At 32.5% G+C, this 25944-nt stretch overlaps 1 protein-coding gene across 4 annotated transcripts in view; it reads left to right on the top strand.

Moving 5' to 3' along the window:
* FMN2 (formin 2) overlaps positions 1–25944 on the top strand; it is a 473310-nt gene that overhangs the window by 330386 nt on the left and 116980 nt on the right. The window lies entirely within an intron of this gene.

Below are 25944 nucleotides of genomic sequence, written 5' to 3'. Positions count from 1 at the left end.
CCAGATTTCAAACTTAGGATTTCTAATTCTATAGAAAGTGCTATATTAACCTACATTTATATAGTACTCAATTCTGCAAGAAAATAGTTTTCCTTTTACTCTTTTTTTTATTTCCAAGCTAAACAACCAAATTCCTTTGAAGAAGTTGCTTTTTAAAAAAATATCTTTTTATTTATAATTTTATCCTTTTGATGGAAAGCTGACCTTGAAACCAGTAAGATCTAGATTCAGTTTCTCTCTCTGATATAATATATTTGACCATCATAAGTCATCTAATGTCTCAAAGCTTTGGTCAACTCACCAAGAATATACATTTCAGAGAAGTTGCTGACCTGCATTGGTAGAAGGGGTTTCCTCAGTCAGTAATTCCTTTGCCAGTAAAGTCACAAATTCAGTCCCTGATTCTTACTTCATTGTGCCCCCCTTTTACCTCTTCCCCTTATTTTATTTAATCATTTTTTGTTTTACATGTCCCCTCTATAGCTTTCTACTCTCTCATCTTTCAAATTCAACAAAGCAAATTTGACAGGATTTCTGAGCCCCATTGCTTTGACTATCACTTGTGTTGGTTTTCTTTGGATATTTGTGAATGAAGTGGGGCAGCAAACCAGAAAATTCATCAAGCTGGTAGTGAGATACCTGAAGGTTTACAAAAGAAAAATGACAAAATATTTTGTTTTTAAAACCAAAAGCAAATAAGAGATTTACCTCTTATGAACAATTTTTTCACTCCTTAAGACTATTTTTCCTCTCACAAATCAATCCAAAAGGTTGATGATAATTACTAATGAACTACTAAATCAACAGACTTGAAGAAAAGTCCAATCTCAAGGCCATCTCTTTCATTTAGCTTATATCATTTTTTGCAGATTGGGCTCACAGGAGATCTCTGAAATCCTAAATATGGGATAACTATCCCCAATAAGAAGATACAATAATGGGATACTTACTAGGAATGGTAATATTTATTAAAGGTATCCTTTAGAAAACTGAACTGTCCCAATACTTCAAGACTATCAATATTTTTCCCAAGATTTAGAGAGGCTTAGAAAATGACCCCACGGATGTGTTTATAGTCATAAAACAGGGCATTTCTCACTCTTATTTTCTTTTAAGTCCCCTGGGAATTGGTCAGTTCAGAAAGCCCTGACTTTGGCCTAAGTGCAGTATATTCAAATGATATATCCCTTTAAATAAGTCCTAAATTTCATCTTACCTTACTACTCTGGATTTTATTATCTATTCAGAACACACTGGATTCTGTTTGCTTCCATCATTTTGATGTATCTAATTATCTCCACAGGGTTCACTGAAGAATAATTCTCATAGTCATAGGTTAATTACATGCAAATTACATAAATACTATAGTTACAACATTTTACTATTTTATTCTTGGTATCTTCTCATATCTAAATTACTTAATTTGTTTCTACAAATGTTACGGCTCTTAAGCAAATCATTAACTCTTTGGAACATGTTGGTGGTGATGGGACATTTTTGATGGAACCCAGATCCATATGTGAAATATTATAAGCATGTTAGCTTGTGGTGAGGAGTGCTTTCATTGTTTTATTGAAAAATGCCAAATCTGTCATCTTAAATATTAGTTAAGATGACTCAGCAATAACCCTCATACTACCATATCATGAAAGTAGAACATTTCCACTTATTTAAAAGTGTGGAATGTGTAAATAATTAAAAGAAAAAAATCATTGCTAATCATTAGCACTGCATTCACTGTCACTTTGAAGCATCAATCAAACCATCAGTGAAAGGGTTAATTGAGACTACATCTGTACAGCTTGCAGACTCTCAAACCTAAACCAGATGTCAACTAAAGCCAAGCTGTAGTCAATCTGTGAGTCATGTTTTACTGTCCTTAAAACTCCAAACAAGGAATTGTCTCAGGAAACCCCTTAGCACCCTTTGGTGGAAATCTTAATGAAAAATTAATACAAACTGGAAATATGCTATTCTGTTTACATTTTCCTTTTTATGATATTATATGTTTACTTCTATTCAAATTCATTTTGTTCTTTAAAAGTTATTATACATAATTATTAACATTGACTATGGCAATCTTCTGGAAAAAGATAACACAATCTTTCCACAGTGTCCAACCATTATCAGAGAAAATTATATCATTACCTTTAAGATGATATAAACTTTGACAAATAATACTATCTTATATTGAGGAAAATTCCAGTTTAGTAAATTAATTGTTTTCACATACAGAAAATTGTTTCTCTAGTACATGATTTAACACCTTGTTTTTCAGGTAAAAGGGAATATAGAGAGTAGAATAGGAATTGAATTTTCATGTGACTCCGGGTAAAGAATGCTCTACTTGGATCCAGAAATCCTGGGTTCAAATCCTGTTCATGTTATTTTCTCTCGCAGATTCAGTTTTATTTCTATAAATAAGGAGGTTGGAATTGATGCCTTTAAAAATCTTTCCAGCCCTTAATCCATAAGCCAATTAATATTACCCACATAGCATCATAGCTTACAGTTTGCTCAGAATCTCATTGAATATCTTGATATTTTTTAATAGATGAGAGAACAAACATTCAGAGAATTTAAGTAACTTTTCATATTTCATAAAATTTTTTTCTGGTGGCATTAGGACCAGAACTCAAGTTTCCTGAGATTCTAGTGCTTTTTCCTCCTGTGCTATATTACTTTTATTTTTCATGATATTCATAAGATTATGTTTTATCTTTTTAAAAAGTCACATCAAGAATGAGCTATTAACATCAATAATCAAGAAATTAATTTTGATTTATAATTTCCCCAAGACATGCTCTTAATGAATAATAGACTCCTAGAGTTGGAAAGTACATCAGAGATCATCTCGTTTTACTTCTCCTTGAAGCCTAAATCCCCTCTTTAATATCCTAGGAGATGACCAATGATAGGGAACATATTACCTGAAATGGTAGACAATAACATGTTGGGCAGTTCTAACTACTGGTTGGAAAGTTTACCTTTCATGAGTCTTCATTCTTCCATCTGAAACCAAGAGTGATGTCTAATGCTTTCTTCCTCATGACAGTTCACAAAGCATACATTCTTTTCTTCATCTGGATACATGATCTCCATTCTTTCAATCAGTCTTCATGTAGCACTGAGTTCCCATCACAGTAGTCATTGTCTTCTCTATACATTATCAATTTGTGAAATCTAAAATATAGCACCCAGGATAGGTTACAAAATAACACAAATACTTACACCACCATAAGACATAGACTTATTTCTATCTTTTCCATGTGAAGGCTATTATACATCACCTCTTTTGATTGTCCTGTCACACAGGTCAATTCTATGTATCTCTAAGGATGATGTCATTTTTATAAAATGATGTCATTTTACATAAATAATTCATTCATCCAGTTTCTCCTGATCTGTCCTTGTTCAATTTATTCATTTAAAAATCCAAGTAGAGAATCATACATGTATCCAGAAATGAAAATCAGAGAGACCTGGGAGAACGTGTCCATTGCATCTTAACTTTGTAATGGACAACAAAGGGATGGTGAACATACTTGGATTTTCTCCTAAACTTCTTTCACATAATCTAATCTCTACCTCAACTGTGCCTTTCAGAATCCTTTTGAAACTCTTTACAAATTAGTCTAGGCACCACCTCCTTTTGTGAAACCTTCCCTGATAATCCCAATTCTTAACCCTCTGGCCTCCAGTTCTTTTCATTTATTCATTTCTATATGTATTATATTCCTTGAGTAGAATGTCACTTTTGTTTTCCTAGAGCCCAATATAGAAAGTTGTTTAATAAATATTTGCCATGTTGAACCAAACTAACTTACTCTTATGTAGCTCCTGACATCTATTTTTATGAGATGAATAAAGCAAAGGATTTGATAGTAGTTTAAAATACCATTTTAATGTCCTCAAGATCAGTTTAATAGAAAATGATATCAGTATTGAATAAATTATTGTAAACTATGCTTTACTTAATTTGCTTCTCTTCTTCTCCTCTAGTTTCTACAAATTCTTGTCAGTCAAAATGTTTAGATATAGCTGAAAAGAAAATGACTATGACTCCCTACAAACTTAGGGAGTTTGATGTTATATAAAACCATGTTCTTTATGTAAATAACCCCAAATAGAGATTTAATATTTCATAATATGAAACTATCATTTAAATTTGTCCTCATATATAATTGCACATGCTGTGAATTTCTTACATCTCTTGGAATGACAGCAATCAGAATATGTTAGAATCATTACTGCACAAGATAAAAAGAAGTTGGTAGTCTTCAGTTTCATTCTTCTTATACTGATTTATACTGAGGTCAAATATAACTATTATCTTTGTCAGTTTCACTGATAAAACACATTGTTTTACTTGTCTACTTTCAGCTTCTTACAGTTCATGCCCATTAGATTTACATAAAATCACACTCTCAAGAAATCACTGAACTGGAAAGAGAGATGGAATCTAGGGATAACACCAGATTAATCACCTTGCCTCATGGAAGTTAGAAATGCCAAGTACTTAATCCCTGTACAATATACGAAAGGGATGGTTACAATTTTTAAGACTACTTAGTGATCTAGCACAGTTTAGGGAGTGAGTCAGTCAACAAGCATTTACTAAGAACCTCTTAAGGTGGAGCAGTTAGGTTAGAATGAAGACTCTAGAATTAAGAGAGGTTGGAAAAGTTTCCTGTGGAAGATGGGATTTTAGCTGTGACTTTAAGGAAGTCAGGGAAACAAGTAGGCAGAGATGAATAGGATTAGCATTCAAGGCATGGAAGACCACAAGAGAAAAACCCTGTGGGCAAGAAATAATGAGGACCCAAGAATGACATGTAAGTTTTGTTCTGAGGAAACTGGAAAGATGGTGGTACCCTCAACCATCATGGGAAACTTAGGGGAGACAGATGAAGGTCAGAGAAGCACAGAATTTCAGGTGGAGCTACATGGTATTGACTACTTTATCCTGTTTTGACACCTTGTCTTCAGTGTCCTCATTTGTACAATGAAGCAGTTGAAAGAAAAAAGGAAGGAAATTAAGAAAGATAGAGGGAAAGAAGGAAGTGAAGGAGGAAAAGCATTTATTAAGGGCTTACTAAGTACCAGGATTGTGTTAAGAATTTTACAGATAGCTCATTTGATCTTCACAACAACTCTATCAGTTAAGTTCTATTACTACCTTCATTTTATAGATGAGGAAACTAAGGCAGACAGAAGTTAAGCAACTTTCCCAGAGTCACAAAGCCAGTAAGCATCTGAAGTCAATTTCAAATTCATGGCTTCTCTTCTCTAGGGGGACTCGAGTTCTATCCACTATACCACCTAGATGCCTCTAGGTAATCTTCAAGATCCTTTTTAGCCCCAAACCCTATGATTTCTTTATCTTTCCTGTTGCAGAGTCAGCCTGTTTTACCTTTCAATTTCTTATTTCCCTGGTTTTCAAACTGAAATTAGTAGTATAAAGAAAAGGTCATCAATTCTGCTTTTAGCATTACTAAGCTTCCCATTCCCAAACAGGGCTTACATAATATTTATATATGTGTGTGTGTATATATGTGTGTGTATTCGTGAGATATTACAATATCACATAACTTCAAGATATTTTAGAAGCCATCTAATCCAATCTGCATCACGTGAGATAATATTGGTAAAATAACTTAGCACAGTGCCTGTCACATAGAAGGTGTTTAATAAATGTTTATTCTCTTTACTTCCCTTTAACTTGAATAAAAATTCCTACTATAATATCTCTGAAAATAATTATCTAGCTTATGCTCAAAAAATTTAGTGAGGGGGAACGCACTGATTTGAAGGCCATTCATTTCACATTGGGATCTCTCTAATTTTTATATAGATATAGATATTAAATATTAAATTTCCCTCTGCAGTTTCACCCTTTGAGCCAAGCAGGACAATTCAAAGCAGTTTCCATAACCCTTTTAACTCCATCTACTGTGTTCCCTTTTTCTAAATGATCCTCATATAGTATAAATTTGAATACTTTTACCATCTTTTTTCTTTTGGGGAAGCTCTCTATCTTATTAAAGTCCTTAAAATTTGGTGCCCCAAACTGAACACAATTTTCCCAATGCAGGCTGATTCAGGGAAATTATAGCAAGATCTCCCTAATCATAGACCCAATCAGTAAACAATAATTTTTAAATAACTTGTTATGTGCCAAACACTTTTCTAATTACTGAAATAAAAAAAAATTGCTCTTAAAGATTCAAATATATTCAAATTCAAGAAGAAGACATGTAAACGAAGTACATATAAGATATATCAGAATGGATGACACTAACCTGAGCAGGGAAGATTCAGGTAGATAGCAGGACTAGAAAAGGCTTACTATGTCAGAAGAAACAAGATAGAAGAAAGAGTCAAGAACTTTTTAAATATAAGGTTAGATCAATTCAAAGTCAGAGAGACAGGAAAATGAGTGTCACTTTGGCTCATTTTATACAAACTATATTCAAATTAACTTTTTTTTGGCTGCTATGTTAAACTGTTGTCTTATATTGATTTTGCAGTTCCTAAAACCCCCATATGCTTGTTCAGATGAACCATGCCTTCCCCATCTGGAACTGGAAAAGTTGATTTTTTTAATGTGAATATAAAACTTTTATTCCATTAAATTTCATCTCATTAGATTCAGCCTAGTGTTCTTTACTGGTGAGAAATTTTTGTATCCTGACTCTCATCCAATATAGCTCTTTTTTTAGGGTTTTTTTAATTTTTGTTTTTGTTTTGTTTCATTTTAATATGTGAATTTAAGAAGCATGCAATTTGGTACTTATGTCTCAATTACTGATTTAAAAAAGTTAAAGATTTACCATGTATTTTGCTAAAATCTAGGTAAATTATATAAATACCACTCACCTGATATACAAGACTAGTAACTGTATCTGGCATGACCTTGATGAAGTCATATTGGTTCTTTGTGATTACTGTTGACAATTCTAGATGATTACCAACCATGAGACATCTCAATAGTGCAATGGATAGAGCACTGGACCCTGAGTCAGGAAAATCTGAGTTCAAAACCAGCTTCAGATACAATCTAACTTTATACTACTGGACAGTCACTTAACCTCTGTTTGCCTTAGTATCCTCATCTATGTTATGAATATAATAATAGTAATAACCTCAAGGTCAAATGAGATATAGTTGTAAAGTGCTATTATAGACCACTTTAAAGGATTCTGGCTACTAAGGGAAAAAGAGAAATAGGATAATTGTGACAGATGGATCTAATGAGATTTTTTTTCAGATATGGTAGACATGGTAATGTTTGTAGAAAATGATATAGTAGAGAAGGAAATATCGAAAATAAGTAAAATGTATTGGAGGAGATGGGATGGAGTGAGATCTCTTGAATAAGTAGAGGGGTTGGATGTGGTAAAAGGAAGTCTATTTCATCTTATTAAAGGAGAAGATAATATTACAGGGTACCTGAGTGACAAGAGACAAAGAATAAGTGAGAAGAGAGAGAACATGGCAAAAAGCATCATTTTTATCTATATGAGACAAAGATCTCAGGAAGAGAAAGCCATGGGAAATTTGAGGAGGGATGAAATGGTTTGGAAGGGCTATTGCTCATAATAGGATAGTGAGTTAATAAAAAAAAATATTAGGATTGTCTAGCAGCAATTAGTCTGGTTGAGTTTATGTATCATAAATTTATAGTGGACCCATAATGATTCTGTGATTTTCTCTGCCTTAATTCAGCAACCCAGATGTAGGAGCAAAGGCAACAAATGGTGGGAGTGATCCAAGGTGTAGTCACTTGTTCCTTTTCTTTTTATTAGCACCCTATGTCACATATCTAAATTTTCATGAATTGAAATCCAGCTTGCTGGTATTTTACAGGCTATTCTCTTCCTCCTATGAATTTTTTTTGGAGGGGGAAATAGGGCTTTTGTCTTTCTCAAATCTCATGATTCTTTTATTGCCCATTATCTTTTAGTGGCCAAGGACAGAAGCTCAGCAATATAATTCACTGGTTATTTCAGAACCTAAAAATTAAATCCTTTTAAACACAGTGATTTGAAATTATTCATGGCTACTAGATATTCTCTTACTATCACTCTACTTATAAATATTGGCCCCTCATTATGAATTTTCTTTTCTTCTTTTCATTCCCCTTCATAAACAGAAAAAATAAAGACTGATCAACTATGACTTCTTTTCTGTTAGTTATCACCTCATATTTTCTCCCCCCAAAAGACCATATTTTGATTTTCTTTCCCAATTCCTTTCAAATACACCTTTAAAAAATGTTGTTGGGGATTACCAGTAGATTTTTGTACCTGTCATAGCTCATTTGGATTTTAACACTTTTTACATTGTGGTTGCAGGATTATGTTTTCTCTAAGTGTTTTTTATAAAATCTAAGCTGACTGATAAGTCAATAGGCAACCCCCTCAGTCAGTTTAGACAGCTAATTGATGCTTTGGAATGCTTAACTTGGAGTTGGGAAAACTTGTTTTCAAATTTTAATTCATATTTTTATTAGCTTTATGACCCCTAGACAAATCACTTAACCACTTTTTGCCTCAGTTTTTCTCAACTGAAAAATGGTGATAATAGTAGCACCTACTTCACAGGATTTTTGTAAGGATAAAATGAGATACTTTAGCTTAGTAAGATGGAGCTGGCTGTTTTCTTTGTGTTGTTTCCTTCCTCCTTTGTCAAACTCTAATCTTTATTCTCTTTGTCTTCAGAACTTCACTTTTGAAATTCTCTCTATCCCTACTAGATTACTTTCATCTTTTGAAGTTTAGGCCTAGCCATGCTGAAAGCACCTTGAAATTCCAGAAATCTAGGTTGGATGTTATAAGACACCTTGTTTTCCTGTCTATCTCAGTTATAAACTATGATATAGAGGATTCAACCCCCACCCTAACTCCCACCAAGTTTTCAATAATTTCTAAGTATGCTACCAGGTTTTCCTGATTTGATAAACTTAGATCCAGAATAGAATTCCCTTTGGTGATTCTTCAGGCTTTTGAAAGATGAAATTATCATTTAAAAAGTAAAGAAATTATTAGCTTTTTGCTTCTAGCAGCGAGAAAGCTTCAGCAAATGTCTGGAAAATTGAAGTCCCTCATCACTATTATGCCATAGTTCCTGGCTCATGATTTGTTTCCTGAACTCTATTTATTTTTTCTTTCTCTCCAGGTGGTCTATACTATACTCTGATGACAATATTGCTTCTATTTGGGTTTCCATTGGCCTTCTCCCAAATGCTCATTACTGTATATCCCATCCCCCTTCAGGTTCCTTGATTTCCTTACATGAGCAAATCTTTTTTCATATATTATGCTCTTCTATGCCTTTTATGGATGTATTTCTTTTGTTTTTACTTTAAATTAAATTTTAATTAGCATTTATTTTCTCTGTTTCCCATATTTCCTTCTCCTCCTAATTGAGGAAGGAAAAAATAAAATCAAAACCTCTACAACAAATATACATAGTCAAGAAAAATAAATTCTCATATCAGCTCTGACCAAAAATGTGGGTCTTATTTTGGATGTTGAAGCTATTTTTTCAAAAGATGTAAGGCAAAGTCATTAATAAAAGTCCAAAGGTCTTTCAGTGTTGTTTTTCCCTTTGGGGTTGTTACTGTGTAAATTGTATTCCTAGTTATGTTGACTTTGGTCCACAGTATGATATAAAAGTCTTCACAGGCTCCTCTGAAATTCTCTATTTCGTCATTATGGCACAATAATATTATGTTTCTTTCATATTCCATAGTTTGTTTAGCTATTCCCGAGCAGGTAAGCACTCCCTTACTCTCTAGTTTTAGTCTATAATAAAAAGGGCTGCTATAAATATTTTTGTACATCTATGTCCATTTCCTATTTTATTAGCATATTTGGGATAGAGGCATTAGAGGGTAAAAATGGACATACAGTTTAGTATCTTTTGGAAGTAGTTAAAAGAATTAAATTTTGGAATTGCTGGACATATTCAGTTATTGTGATATCAGTATCATATATATCAGTATCATAATATATATACCAGTATCACTCTTTTGCTTTAACCTTTTTATCAACTTTGTCAACCTAATGAGTTTGAGGTAGAAACTTGCTTTTTTGTAGTTCTATAATTTTTAGTTATTTGGACCATTTTTTCTTTTTGTGTCTATTGATATCTTATATATATATTCCCTTGAGAACTTCCTAGTCATATTCTCTGACATATTTCAATTGGGGGATGGGACTAACTCATACATTTTTAGTTAATTCCTTATGTGTCTTAGAAATGACACTTTTAGCAGAGAAGCTTAATGCAAAAATTTCACCCAATTATCATTTTACCTTCTAATTGTGACTACATCATTTTTGTGTATACAATTTAAAAAAGTACAAAATCAAAATTATTTTTCCTTTTGTGATTGTTTCTGTCCTTTGTTTAGATATGAACTCTCTTCCCAACTATATATATCTGAAAAGTAGTTTCTTCCTTCCTCTAATTTATGGTGTGACTTTTAATATCTAAGAAATGAAGCCATTGGTAAATGGGGTAAATTTAAGCCTAATTTCTGTCAGATTGCTTTTCACTTTCCCCAATAATTGTTTTTCTAGATATAAGATCTTAAAAAGCTGATCTATTTCAATTTTTAATACATTAAAATCACTCTGATGATTTACTACATTGTATCTGTTATTGTTAGGCCTTTATATTTCCTATTTACCTCCATTATCTCCTTTAAGATCCTTAAACTTTTGTTCCTCCAGATGAATTTCCTTATTTTTCTTTTCTGGCTCTAAATTAATGTTTTGGTAGTTTAGTTGGTGTGGCTCTGATCATGAAATTAAATTAGTTCTTATTGCCATTTTTATTATATTGTTTTGGTCTACTCATGAGCAAGTAATATTTCTTAAATTATTTAATTTGTATTTATTTAGGCAGAAAGATTTTTAGTTGAATTCATGGAATGTCTATGTGTGCTTTGGTAGGTAGACTCTCATGTATTTTATACATGTAAATATTCCAAGGGCAGTTAGGAAAAACAGTGGATAGAACTCAGGGTCTAGAGTCAAGAAAAAGAAGTCAAATTTGCTAGCTATATGATTCTGATTTTGACCTGATTCATCTTAGTTTCCTCAATTATAAAATGATCCAGAAAAAGATTTGGCAAACAACTCCACTATCTTTGCCAAGAAAACCCCAAAATGGGATCACACGTAGTCTGGCACAACTGAAGTGACTAAACAACACTGAAGAAGTGACTTTAAGTGGAATTCTCATTCTACTTCTCTTGGGAACTATTGGTAATATGCAGAAATTCTGATGACTAATATCGAATAATTTTATATTGTGTTACTTTAATGAACTAATAATTTTAATTTGTTTTATAGATTTATTCAGTCTGAAGAGGGAGTACATTGATATTCATAGCATTTACTGCCTATTATTTCTTTATAACACATTTAGCATTAAAGAAATATTTTATGCTATTCCATTCTGTGGCTATGTTAAGTATTTGTACCAAACACACTTTGTAAGCTACCTTTTCATTCAATGCAGTTCCCTGGGTTATCTATTTTAATAAAGCCTTGTTTGGTTTTTTTTCCAGTTGACATCCAAGATCATGAGTATCAACCCCGCTTTTTTTAGTTCAGCTGAAGAATAATAGATTTTTGCTCATGACTTTTATTTTAACTGTTTACGCCTTTTAATTTAAATTGTATTTTTATAAAGAACATATTGTTGAATTCTACTTTCAACTAGTAAGTCAATAAACATTAAAGTGCCTACCATATGCCAAGCACTAGGGTTACAAACAAAGATAAGATTTCTTGAGTAGCTCACAATGGAATAAGGAATGCAGCATGCAAATTACTATATACAAGTAAGCTTTGCATAATATAAATAGGCAATGATCAACAGAAGGAAGACACTAGAATTAAAAGAGATGAAAAAAGGCTATCATTCCACACCTGGATGTTATCTACTTTCTGTTATCTACTTTTATTTCCTAGGTTAGTTCAGCCCATTCACATTCATAGTTTTGATAGTTCACTGTGTATTACCTTACTTTGAGTTTTTTGTTTTGTTTTGTATTGTTCTCTTTCTTTGTTCTTACAAAGAAGGCTAGAATGGAAAAATAGAATGTGTTTGGTACCATTGTTCTTTGCTTGATGCAGGAAGCTTCTGCTCCCTTGTTTTTTTATTACCCTCATCATGACATCAATTACTAGTTCTTAATTTTCTTTTAAGCCCCTCTTTATAATCCACCTTCTTAGGTTAGCATCTAATTATAGAAATATTCCCTGTCCTACCTCCCTATCCCCTTCTGTTTCCCTATAGAGGTGAATTTATTTCTATGGTGAATACCATGTTGTGTATATACATGTGTATGATGTATGTGTCAGAGCAATCTATATTCCTTTGAACAATTCAGATAAAAGTATAGTTCTAAGTCCTGTTGCTGACAAAGTTGCTAACAAACTCCTTTTGCCTCATTCTTATACTGATCCCTTGTCTTTGAGCTGAATTCATGATTTTAGGTTTGAGAAATCACATTGTATAGTTTTCTTTTAGATTTCCTTATCCCTATTCAATCTGGAATGATTTTTAGATTGCCACAGTTTAGTAGTGCAGATAACTGATCTATACTGCACCCTTTTATTCTACCACTTTTTCTAGTTTTCTAACCTATGTCTTTTTTTTTTTTATGAAATTGCCTAGATTCTGGATAGAGAGTTGCAACATATATTATGCAAATAGAGAGATAACAGTTTTGTAAGATGCAAATTACTATATAAATGATAGTGTATAGGTAGTTTTCCTCTTCCTTCTTTCTATTAAGTCCAAAGTTATTAATTTTTAGAGACAACAGAAAAATGTTTCAGTCATTTTGAGGCATACTCCAACCTTTTCCAGGAAATTATCATTCTTCTATTTTGAGACATGTCCAAAAATCAAATTCAAATACCATAGAGATAGTTCCATGATTTTCATAAGTTAAGTGAGCTAATACAACACTGTATTTGATAATGTTGGACTTACTTTTTAGTCCAAATCAAAACACTTTTTCATAATCTGATAAAGATTTGTGTTTGAGAATATTTTTTACTCCCACCCTCAATCCATCTTTTACCTCACTATTACTTCCACCATTATTCTCACATCATGAGTGACTAACATGCCCATTATGTGACACTTTAGTCAAAGAAATGGAGTTGGGTTCCTTCAAGAATGAAGGTAAAAGTGGCAACATTTAACTTTAAATCAAGGGTCTTATAGTGAACATAGTAAATTGAGGCAAAAATCATAAGCAATTACTTTTATTCCCTATGCAAATCTTATAATATAATAACCATAGAATTTTACTTGAGAAAATCATAGAAGACATCAACAATGTCACCTGATTTGTGACTTTAATCCAATTCAATAAATAAAATATTATTAAGCACCTACTAAGTGTTAAGTACCTGGATAATAGAAGTTCTGGGTTAAAATGCCAGCATTTTAGACAGAGGACTCTTCCTCTCCTCATCACCTACTGATATAAACTATCTCAAAGGCCAAAAAAAACCAAAAAACAAATTCAGATGAATGGTCTCCACAGTAGGGCACATCACTGAAGGTACACAGGATTTGGGCATTTCCATACTATAAGGGGGTGAAATAGCTCTCACCAAATTGCTAGCTGATCAACCCTTCCCAACTCCACCTACAAAGCCAGAGTCAGAGCCAGCACTCTGGAATCAGTGGGTGAGCAAGGGGCACCTCTAGATCCTTGGCACCTAAGACCACCAGGAACCTACCCCTGAGAGCAGTTAGACCTGAAATATCAGCAGGCTGTAGAGCTCAGGCTTGGGTGCAGAGATATCACAGAGAGAGGCAGCATATAGTAAAATATGTGGAGATGCAAGAGGTAGCCTTAGGCTAAAATGACTCTCCTTAGCTCTGTACACAGAGAGCCTGCCCTCCTCACTCAGACTCCTGACTGGAAAGGGGAGGAAAAACCAACATAGTGATGACAAACAATGCCCAGAAAATACAACTTCCAACCAAGAAGATCAAGAAGAAGGCTTTAACCCTGGATAAATTTTATGGAGGAAAAAAAAAACCAAACTACAGAGGAAACAGCACAGGACAACAAACAAATTCATCCAAACCTTCCCCCCCAAAAATGGAAATTGGCCACAAACTCTTGAAGAATTTAAATCTGAGATTTTGAGAAAAATGGAGGAGTTTTGGCAAGAAAAGTTGGAAATAGTTCAAAATGAAAATAACCATCTAAAAGACAGGAACTCCCAATTCGAGAAAGAAGCCTAGAAATCAAATGAAATGATAAATAAATTGGAGAACACATTTAAACAGCTGTAAGCCATGGAAAGCAGGGTAGACCCAGCTGAAAAGGAAAAATCTAAAGATTATAGTGGAAAACCAAAAGATTATAACAGAAAACCAGTCTTTAAAGACCAGAATTGGGCAGTTATAAGCCAATGATCTCACAAAACAGCAAGAATTAATAAAGCAAAGTCAAAAGACTGACAGAATTGGAGGAAACATGAAATATCTCACAGAGAAGATGACTGACCATGGAAACCAGTTTAGAAGAGACAATTTGAGAATCATGGGTCTACCTGAAAACCCAGAAATAAACAGAAATCTTGACATCATACTACAAGAAATTATCCAAGAAAACTGCCCTGATATTCTTGAACAAGAGGGAAAAATAGACATTGAAAGAGTTCCTAGAACACCCTCTACACCAAATCCTCAAAAGACAACCCCTAGGAATGTAATAACCAAATTCTAGAGCTTCCTAGCTACCAATAAAATTTTATAAAAAGCCAAAGAGAGACAATTCAGATATCAAGGAGCACCAATCAGGATTACACAAGAGCTAGAAGCTTTCACACTAAAGGACCATAAGACTTGGAATATGATATTCAGAAAGGCAAGAAAATTAGGACTTCACCCAAGGATCACCTACCCCTCAAAAGTGACTATATAAAGTAAGAGCATTCAACAAAATAGATTTCCAAGTATTTGTAAAGAAAAGACCAGATATAAGTGGAAAGTTTGATATCCAAACACAAAGATCAAGAAAAACATGAAAAGGTAAATAATAAAGAGAGGGGAAAGGAAAAAATGTTTTATTTAAATTTTCTTCTTTAAGGGCTTCAATAAGATCAAATTGCTCATATTAATATATGGAAAAATGTTATTTGTAACTCTCAAAATTATATTCACTATTATAGTAATTAGAAGAATCATTAATAGGTAGAGATTGGGATAATAAGTGGAATAAGATGATATGCAAAAAAAAAAGTGAGGGGGGAATCAAAGATGGCACCAAGTGAAACTTGAAGGAATAAGATAAATAGGACAATCTATATCACATAAAGAGGCTCATGGGAAGGGGAGGGGAAGAATACTATTATAAGAAGGAGAGGAAGAAGAGAGTGCTAATAGGCAATACTTAAACCTCACTCTCAGTGGAATCAATTCTGAGAAGGAAGAGCATCTAGATCCATTGGGGTAATGAATTCTATCTTATCCTACAGGGAATGTAAAAATGGAAAAACTGGAGGGGGGAGTAGGATGGGGAATACAAAAAGGAAGGGAAAGAGAGGGGGGAGGGCATTTAATAGATCCTAAAAATAATAAGAAGGGAATAAAAATGGAGGGGGAAGAAAGGGAAGTAAAATAAGGGTGGGGATTAGGGGGACTGATTAAAAGCAAACCACTGCTTTTAGTGGTTTAGAAATAGTGAAAGATGAAAGGACAGAACTAGAAAAGGATATCAAAATGTTGGAGAATACAGAAGTGGCAATCATAACTATTAATTTGATTGGGATGAATGCATCCATAAAAGAGAAGCAAATAGCAGAGTGGATTATAAACCAATATCCTACTACATGTTGTTCTACAAGAAACAGACATGAGGTGGGATGAGGGTCAAAGGCTGAAAAAGAAGGTAGGAGTTACAATCATGATCTCTAAGCCAAAGTAAAACTAGATCTCATTAAAAGAATAGGAAAGGTAAATTTAAAAAAAAGCAGTATAGACAATGAAGAAATATCAGTACTCAACATAAATACACCAAATGGCATAGCATTCAAATTTCTAAAAGTGAAACTAGTGAAGTTGAAGGAATAAATAATAAATCTATACTAATGGGAAACCTGGCCTTCCTTTTATCATATTTAGATAAATCAAACCAAAAATTGGATAAGAAAGAGGTAAGAGATGTGAATGAAATCTTGGAAAAATCAGAGTTAGTAGATATGTGGATAAAAATAAATAGGGACAAAAAAGAACACACATTCTTTTCAGTAGCACATGGTACATTCACAAAGATTGACCAAGTACTAGGGCATAAAAATATAGCATATAAGTGCAAAAGAGCAGAAAAATAATTGTAACATTTTCAGATTATAATGCAATAAAAATAATAATACTAAGGGTATATGATGAGGAAAATAAAAAAAATTATTTGGAAATTAAATAATATGATTCTCCAAAAGCAGTTAGTTAGAGAACAAATAATAGAAGCAACAATTTCATTGATGAAAATTACAATGATGAGATATCTTTTAAAAATCTATGGGATGCAGCCAAAACATTACTCAGGGGGCAATTTATATCCTTGAGTTCATATATTAACAAATTAGGGAGGACAGAGGTCAATGAATTGGGCATGCAAATTAAAAACTTGAAAGTGAACAAATTAAAAATCCTCAGATGAAAACTAAATTAGAGATCCTAAAAATTAAAGGAAAAATTAATAAAATTGAAAGTAAAAAGAACTCTTAAATTAATAAATTAAACTAAAAGCAGCTATTTAAAAATATACAAAGTACTGATCAATCAAATAAAAAAAGGAAAGAAGAAAATCAAGAGGAACTTAAGGCAATCATTAAAAACTCTTTTGCCCAATTATATGGCAATAAATATGGCAATCTAGGTGATATGGATGAATATTTACAAAATATAAATTGCCTAGATTAACAGAAGAAGAAATAGAATACTTAAATAATCCCGTATCAGAAAAAGAAATTGAAGAAGCCATCAAAGAACTCCCTAAGAAAAATCCCCAGTGCCTGATGGATTCACAAATGAATTCTATCAAACATTCATAGAACAGCTAATCCAAATACTATACAAACTATTTGACATAATAAGCAAAAAAGGAGTTCTACCAAATTCCTTTTATGACACCATTATGGTACTAATTTCAAAGCCAGGCAGGTCAAAAACAGAGAAAGAAAACTGTAGACCAATCTCCTTAATAAACATAAATGCAAAAATCTTAAATAGAATACTAGCAAAAACACTCCAGCAAGTAATCACAAGGGTTATTCATTATAAGCAGGTGGGATTTATACCAAGAATGTAAGGATGGTTTAATATTAGAAAAAAATCCATATAATTGACATATCAACAAGCAAACCAACAAAAACCACATGATTATCTCAATAGATGCAGAAAAAGCCTTTGACAAAATACAACACCCATTCCAATTGAAAACATTAGAATGTATAGGAATAGAAGGGCCTTTCCTAAGAATAATAATCAGTATATATCTAAAACTATCAGCAAGTATCATCTGTAATGGGAATAAACTAGAAGCGTTTCCAATAAGATCATGAGTGAAACAAGGATGCCCATTATCACCTCTATTATTTAACATTATACTAGAAACACTAGCAGTAGCAATTAGAGAAGAAAAAGAATTGAAGGTATTAAAATTGACAATGAGGAGACCAAGCTATCACTCCTTGCAGATGATATGATGGTCTACGTAAAGAATTCTAGAGAATCAACTAAGAAGCTAGTGAAAATAATCAACAACTTTAGCAAAGTTGTAGGATACAAAATAAATCCACATCAATTATTAGCATTTCTATATATTTCCAACAATTCTCAGCAGCAAGAATTAGAAAGAGAAATTCCATTTAAAATCTCTGTAGACAATATAGGAATCTACCTGCCATGACAAACACAGGAACTATATGAACACAACTACAAAACAGTTTCCACACAATTAAAACAAGGTCTAAATACTTGGAATATCATTAATTGTTCATGGGTAAGATGAACTAACATAATAAAAATGGCATTCCTACCCAAACTAATTTACTTATTTAGTACCATACCCATCAAACTACCAAGAAACATTTTTTACTGAATTAGAAAGAAACATAATAAAGTTCATTTGGAAAAACTAAAGATCAAGAATATCAAGGGAAATAATGAAAAAAAATGAAGGAGGCCTAGAAGTAACAGCTTTCAAGATGTACTATAAATCAGTGTTCATCAAAACAATATAGTACTGGCTAAGAGGCAGGAGGGAGGATAAGTGAAATAGATTTGGGGTAAGTGACCTGAGCAAGACAGTCTATGATAAACCCAAAGGTTCCAGCTTTGGGGAAAAAAATCCACTAATTGAGAAAAAATGCTGGGAAAATTAGAAAACAGTATGGGAGAGATTAGGTTTAGATCAACTCTCATGCCCTACACCAAGATAAACTCAGAATGGGTGAATGACTTGAATATAAAGAAGAAAACTATAAATTAGGTGAATACAGAGTAGTATACTAGTCAGATCTTTGGGAAGGAAAGATTTTATGATGAAGCAAGTTTTAGAAAAAATTTCAAAATGAAAAATAAATAATTTTGATTATATTAAACTAAAACATTTTTGTACAAACAAAACCAATGCAACCAAAATTAGAAGGGAAGCAATAAATTGGGGGGAAAATCTTCAAAACAAAAACCTCTAACAAAGGTCTAATTACTCAAATTTATATGGAGTTAAATCAATTGTACAAAAAATCAAGCCATTTCCCAATTGATAAATGGGCAAGGGGCATAAATAGGCAATTTTCAGATAAAGGAATCAAAACTATTAATAAACACATGAAAAAGTGTTCTAAATCTCTTATAATCAGAGAAATGCAAATAAAAACAACTCTGAGGTATCACCTCACATCTAGCAAATTGGCTAACATGATAGCAAAGGAAAGTATTAAATATTGGAGGGGATGTGGTAAAATTGGGATTTTAATGCATTGCTGGTAGAGTTGTAAACTGATCCAACCATTCTGGAAGGCAATTTTGTACTATGTCCAAAGGGAGCTAAAAGATTGCCTGCCCTTTGATCCAGCCATAGCACTGCTGGGTTTGTACCCCAATGGGATAAGGAAAAAGACTTGTACAAGAATAATCATAGTCATGCTCTTTGTGTTAGCGAAAATTTGGAAAATGAGAGGATGCCCTCCAATTGGGGAATGGCTGAACAAATTGTGGCATATGTTGGTGATGGAATACTATTGTGCTCAAAGAATTAATGAACTGGAGGAATTTCATATGATCTGGAATGACCTCCAGGAATTGATGCAGAGGGAATGGAGCAGAATCAGGAGAGCTTTATACACATTATACACTGTGGTACTATCAAATGTAATGAACTTCTCTACTAGTAGCAATGCAGTGATTCAGAACAATTTAGAGGGCCTTATGAGAAAGAATGCTATTCACATTCAGAGGAAGAACTGTGGGAATAGGGACACAGAAGAAAAACAACTGCTTGATCACATCGTTCAATGGGGATATGATTGGGGATATAGACTCTAAATAATCACCCTGGTTCAAATATCTATAATATGGAAGTAGGTTTTGATCAGTGACACATGTAAAACCCAATTAAATTGTGTGTCTGCTACGTGAGGAAATTGGTGGGAGGGGAGGAAAAGAACATGAATTTTGTAAACAAGGAAAAATATTCTAAATTAACTAATTAAATAAAATTTAAAAAATAAAAAAAAAATAAATACCTGAATAATTGTTGGGTTCAAGAAGACAAACATGAAATAACCCTTGCCCTCAGGGTGGTTATATTCTCATAGGGAGAGCAACATAAGGAAGGAAATTAATACACCACAAAGGAAAAGTATAATAAATAATGTGTTCTGTAAATGTCAGATTAAGTAGAGTAAAATATAAGTTATTTTAAGACAGGAAAAGAGAATGGAGGAAATGTAGGAGAGAAATGAGAGATGGTGTTTAAAATATACTTTGTGTATTTTAGAGTATAATTTTAAAATTTTATTTTCATCAATCTAAGATATTGGTAAAGGTGACAATTTCAGTTTAAAAAAAGTAACCAAAATATTTGTCTATATGAACCCTGGTTCATTTCAGAAAATATAAAGTGATAATGCTGGTATTGATACCATGATGAGAGGAGTATATGTCCTATATGGATGGTATTAGAAACAAATATTTTCAATAAATCCAACCTAAGATATTTTTGGCTTATTATTGTTTGTTGATATTGTTGTTGCTGGTTTTTCCTACCTTTCCTGGCTAGATTTCCCATTGTATTTGAAGTAAAACATATGGTTTCCAATATTAGTTTTTAGCACAAAACAAAGAAATTCTGGACTAGAAATATCTTTAAAAACAACAAAACCCCACAAGATTGGAATTAGCTTGTGATGCCAACACAGCCTCCTATTTTAGTACTTGAATTTGACTACAATGCATGTTTTCCAAGAACCCCATCTATTGCTGCCTTTCAAAATGTTTCCAAGTGACCCCACATGTTTTGTAATATTATAGTATTTGGAATCTTTAACAATTATATCAATGCATTCATATAGCAATCTTGAAAGTAGAGGGTAGGAACCAGAAAGATAAGTCACACAACATGATACACAACTTAGAATGACAAGGACTCAGATCACTAGTAGGCATTTCCGACTAAAAATAACTTCAAATCAGCAAATGTTTCATGAACAAAAATCTGATGTTGAGATTTTAAATATTCAAACTTGCCTTCTCACATTTTATTTATGGCATAGCCTATATGATAGATCTCAATTAATGTAGGGAAAGTTTGTGAGGTAATCCTTTGCATATTTTTATACACAAGTTAAATGGTTTTTGAATGAGTATTTGGACAATATAAGGGTTTTTTTTTGTTTTTTAGAATGAATCCTACAATATCTTCATTTTAAGATCTTTTATGTAAATTAAATCAGAGCTCTCTGTTAGTTTAAAAGTATCTAAAAATATAATGTATAGGTCAAAGAAAGTAGTAGTCTTATGATCCTACTTGCTGGGTAGACATATGGCACATTGTGTTTAGTTTGCAATGTAAGAAATGTATTTACAAAGTAAAGAGCATCCAAAGAAGAATGGTCAGGATGTTGAGAGGACTACAAACTATATCATATGGTAAACATGAGAAGTTGGAAATGTTTATCCTGAAGGAGAATAAACATAGGTGGGGCCCAAAGACTACATTTTCTTCTGAAAAAATAGTAAGAATAATGTATGTTGCTTAGAGGGCAAAATTGTTATCAGTGGAAGTTTTGTAAGTGTAACTTTCAACTAACTTATTATTAGGATGAACTTTCTAAAGAAATCAGTATTAGGACCTGCCTCAGAAACTATTGAGCTCCTATTGAATAGAAAATGTTCATATAGTGACTGGATAACAATCCATTGTAGAATGGATCATTATCATGGGCAGAAGGCAGCATTAAATGATTCCTAAGGTCTTTTCTAAGATTTTATTAATTTTTTAAGTTCAATAATATTTTAATTTTCCTAATTACACGTAAATCAATTTTAACAGCTAGTATGAGATGAAATTATATTAATTTAAAAAATACTTGCTCCTTTACCTACTACAACTCTGATACCTAGTAAGTGTCAGGGGAAGGGTTGGAATCCAGGTCCTAAATCAATCTACCTAGACCTGCTCTCCCTGTTGAACATCACTCTTTACATCATTGCTTGGACATTTTAAACTGAATGTCCTATAAAGAACTTAAACTCAACATTGCCCAAAATCCAAGAAGACCAATTTTGTATCTATTGTGTTAAATTTAATACATTTAAAAATATATAATAGAAGTTCAAAGTTTCATATCCAATCTTTTAACATTGTTATTTGCTGAATTACATGTATGCTGCTTCTTGTTAAGTTTATAATGAAACATTCAAAATAAATAAATAACTCCATATGAATTACCTTTTTTCCCCCTAAACTCTTCTCTCTTCTGTACTTCCCTTTTACTGTCAAGGGTGCCATCTTCCTTCTAGTCATTCAGATTCACAACCATGGTATAATCCTCAACTCCTGACTCTCACTTAAGCCAAAGATCCAATACATTATATATATATAAAAATATATATACACATATATATCCTCATATTGAATATCCCTACCTAAAGCCCCTCTTTACTTCAATTTGTCCTCCACACAATTTCCAAAATGATTTTCCAAAAGTATAGATCTAAAGATCCCCCCAAAACACTCAGGTAATTCTATTCATTCCTTATTACCTTTAGTATCAAATATACACCCCTCCACTTGTATTTAAATCTCTTTACAATTTGACCCCTTTTTGCTTTTCCAATTATCTTATACATTGTTCCCCTCCACACATGCAATAATCTAGCCATGCCAGCCTACTTGTGGTACTGAAAACAGAGCATCTCATTTCCTGTCCCTGAGCCTTTGCCCCTAGTTTACTCCACTCTAAGAATACACTTCACTCACTTCTGCTTTTTGGAACCCTTATTTTCCTTCAGGGCTTAGGTGAAATAGAAACTTTTTGATGCATCCTTTCATCATCCCCATAGTTGCAAGAGTATCACTTCTCCAAACAGCTTTTATTCATCTTGTATATATTCTCTTTGTAATTATATGCTTACATTTAAAAAAATTAGTTCTTTGAAGAAAGGAATTTTTACTTTTGCATCTTCTTTCTCAATTCTTAACATAGCACCTAGTATATAATAAGTACTTAATAAATGTCATTTGACTAATTGTCCATTGTACCATTCTATTTTTCCTAGATTTAGGAAAATCTCAGTCTTTATGCAAATTCATAACTGTTCTAATTATTGGTTTACTATGTGAATATTGATCTACTTAGGTCTGTAGGTATGGTGGAATCCTTCTTAGATGTTTATCATAAAGGCTTCCCCTATAAGTTTGAACTGAGAACAATTTAGTTCTTTAGGTCTTTAGGTTAAAGCTAGATGACCATTTATCAGGTGTGGTCAAATGAGGAAACTGTGTGGGTAGGGTTTAGACTAAATGCCCACTAATGTACTTTCTAATTGAAATTCATTGATTAGTAGACAATTCAAAAGATCATCAAAAATAAAATACCCACTTCTCTCAAGAACTATTGATGACCATGGATTGAGAAATGGCTAAACATAGTATGAATATTACTGTGCTAGGAGAAATTGCAATATGCTGAATGTAGAGAAAGATGGAAAAATTTCCTCAGAGTGATGCAGAATTAAGTATTTGAAGACAAGAAAATAATTTATGCAATAATGCAATAATTAAAATGTAAAGAGCAATAAAAGAAAAATTAAAAATAAATGTTACAAAATTAAAAGAAAACAAAGAGAAGACAATCCAACCTCATTCCTTTTGAAGTTCCATGGATATGAAGCATTACCTATATTTTCAGATTTTTTATTTGTACATTAACTGGTTTTGTTAATTTTTTTATAATTCCTTTTTATCTTGTTTTCATTTTTAAAATTTGTTATATGAAATAACTTTCTATGAGGTAAAGGAGAAGAGAGGAAGATTAAAATTTAAACTATATAAAATAATAATCTGCAAAGAGATTGCAGCATTATTTCACAAAGATCATACACTGTGACCATGTGAGAGTTATACCAGGAATGCAGGGCTCTTTCAATATTAAAGAAAACTAATACTATAATTGACCATATCAATAACAAAAATGATGAAAATCATATGATTTTCTCGATAGATGCAGAAAAAAGCTTTTGATAAAATACAACACTTATCTCCATTAAGAATACTAGAAAGCATAGGAATAAATGGATCTTTAATTAAAAAGAATAAATAGCATCTAAAACCATCAGTAAGGACAAGGAAGGGAGGAAGCAAGGATGCTAATAATCATCACTATTAGAGAATGTTGTTCTAGAACTATCAATCCTTGCAGATAACATGGCATACTTAGAGAATCAACTAAAAAACTAGATGAAATAAATTAACAACTTCAGCATAGATAAAGGATAAAAATATGTCCATATAAATCATCAGCATTTCTGTATATTACCCACAAATTCCAGAAGAAAGAAATCAAAAGAGAAATTCTATTTAAAATAACTTGACAATACAAAATACTTGTGAATCTACCTGCCAAGGCAAGTCTAGGAACTATATGAACAAAATTACCAAATCTTTTTCACAAAAATAAGTCAGATTTATACAATTAGAGAAATACTAATTGTTCATGGTCAGGCCAAAGAAATAATAATAAAAATATGGCAATTATACCTCAATTAATTTATTCATTCATTGCCATGCTATCAGAAAAGGGTTATATAAATTGTCTCAAATCAGAGAATGTATCAAAATTCTCCTCTTCATATATTATGGAGTGAGAACATGTACTATTATTGCTAAATCTTTTTGCCCTCCAATTTCTGCATTCTCTTAAACTATATCACCTAGGGAAGCATTGGTGGATGTTTTTGAGATCCTGTACCTAAATCAAATTACCCAAAAATATTGTATAGAGCTAGAAAAAATAATAACAAAATTCATATGGAAGAACCAAAGGTCAGGAATATCAAGGGAATTAATGAAAAAAATGTGAAAAAGGTGGCCTAGCAGAACTATATCTCAAACTGTATTACAAAATGCTAATCATCAGAACAATCTGGTACTTACTAAGAAACAGTGTGTGGTGGATGAGTGGAATAGATTAGGTAGAAAATGTAATATATAGCAGTAAATAGTCATAATAATCTAGTGTTTGATAAGGTCCATGCTTTGTTTAGTTCTGTTCTCTAAAGCAATAAATATAAAATCTCTCTCTTTCTTACATGAAGGTCCTTTAAATATTAGAAATAGTGATCATACTCTCCTTCTTCTCTTATCCCCAATAAATAAGTCTTCACTTCTCAAAGCTAAATATTTTGGGTTTCAAGATAAACTCACATTTTTTCATTGTATGATACATAACAGAAAGCCAATACAAACAATGTTAAGTCTTCAGATTAATTCTTGTTTGGTAGGTCAAACTATTTCTTTTTTCATTTCAATAACAAACGAGCTATTAGAAAGGGGTTATATAAATTGTCTCAAATCAGAGAATATGTCAAAATTCTCCTCTTCCTATATTATGGAGTGAGAACATGTACCATTATTGCTAAATCTTTTCCCCCTCCAATTTCTACATTCTCTTAAACTATATCACCTAGGGAAGCATTGGTGGATGTTTTTGAGATCCTGTGCCCAAATTGCAACTTCAAGCTTCCTGTGAGAACCCTGCATTTCCCCAGACAGTGGAGGGAGGAAGTATTCACATAAGGTGGCTGGACCAAGGGGCAAGGCCTGTAAAAAATGTCCTCAGGTGCTGTGGAGAGGGAGAACAGAGCATTTTATGTTGTAGCACAAATACCCTGGGGGAAATTCATTGTTCTGAGCAATTGACCATCAACTTGTATGTGGTTTTCAGGTTTCTTACTTCCAGGATTGTGGTTTACTATCATCGTGCCAATAGCAGCTCTTACTTAAATCAGAGCTTTTCTCAGTGGTAATTCTTAGTCTCCTCAACATGAGAATTATAAAGATTTATAATTTTCTTTGCCATACTACATTCTTTTCCAAAAACTTTTATCAGGTCATGTCTTTAATAGAGAGACCAAGTAATTGGACAATTTTCTCAGATCAAGTGAGAATATTTAACTTTTCTCTCTAAGCACATACACACACAGGCACCCACATACAATTTGCAAGACAATAAGAATATCCTATTAAATAATTCCTTGCATATGACTCCATTCAAATTAGTTTTTTCATTCAAAAACTTCAATGATATGAGTAAAAAATCTGTTTGCATTGCTAACCAGGCTTTCTAACTTTAGCTAATGTATTTTTTCAAATGTTTT

This window comes from Monodelphis domestica, chromosome 2, assembly GCF_027887165.1.
Source record: "Monodelphis domestica isolate mMonDom1 chromosome 2, mMonDom1.pri, whole genome shotgun sequence".
Taxonomy (NCBI): Eukaryota; Metazoa; Chordata; class Mammalia; order Didelphimorphia; family Didelphidae; genus Monodelphis; species Monodelphis domestica.
This window is presented reverse-complemented; position numbering and strand designations above follow the sequence as displayed.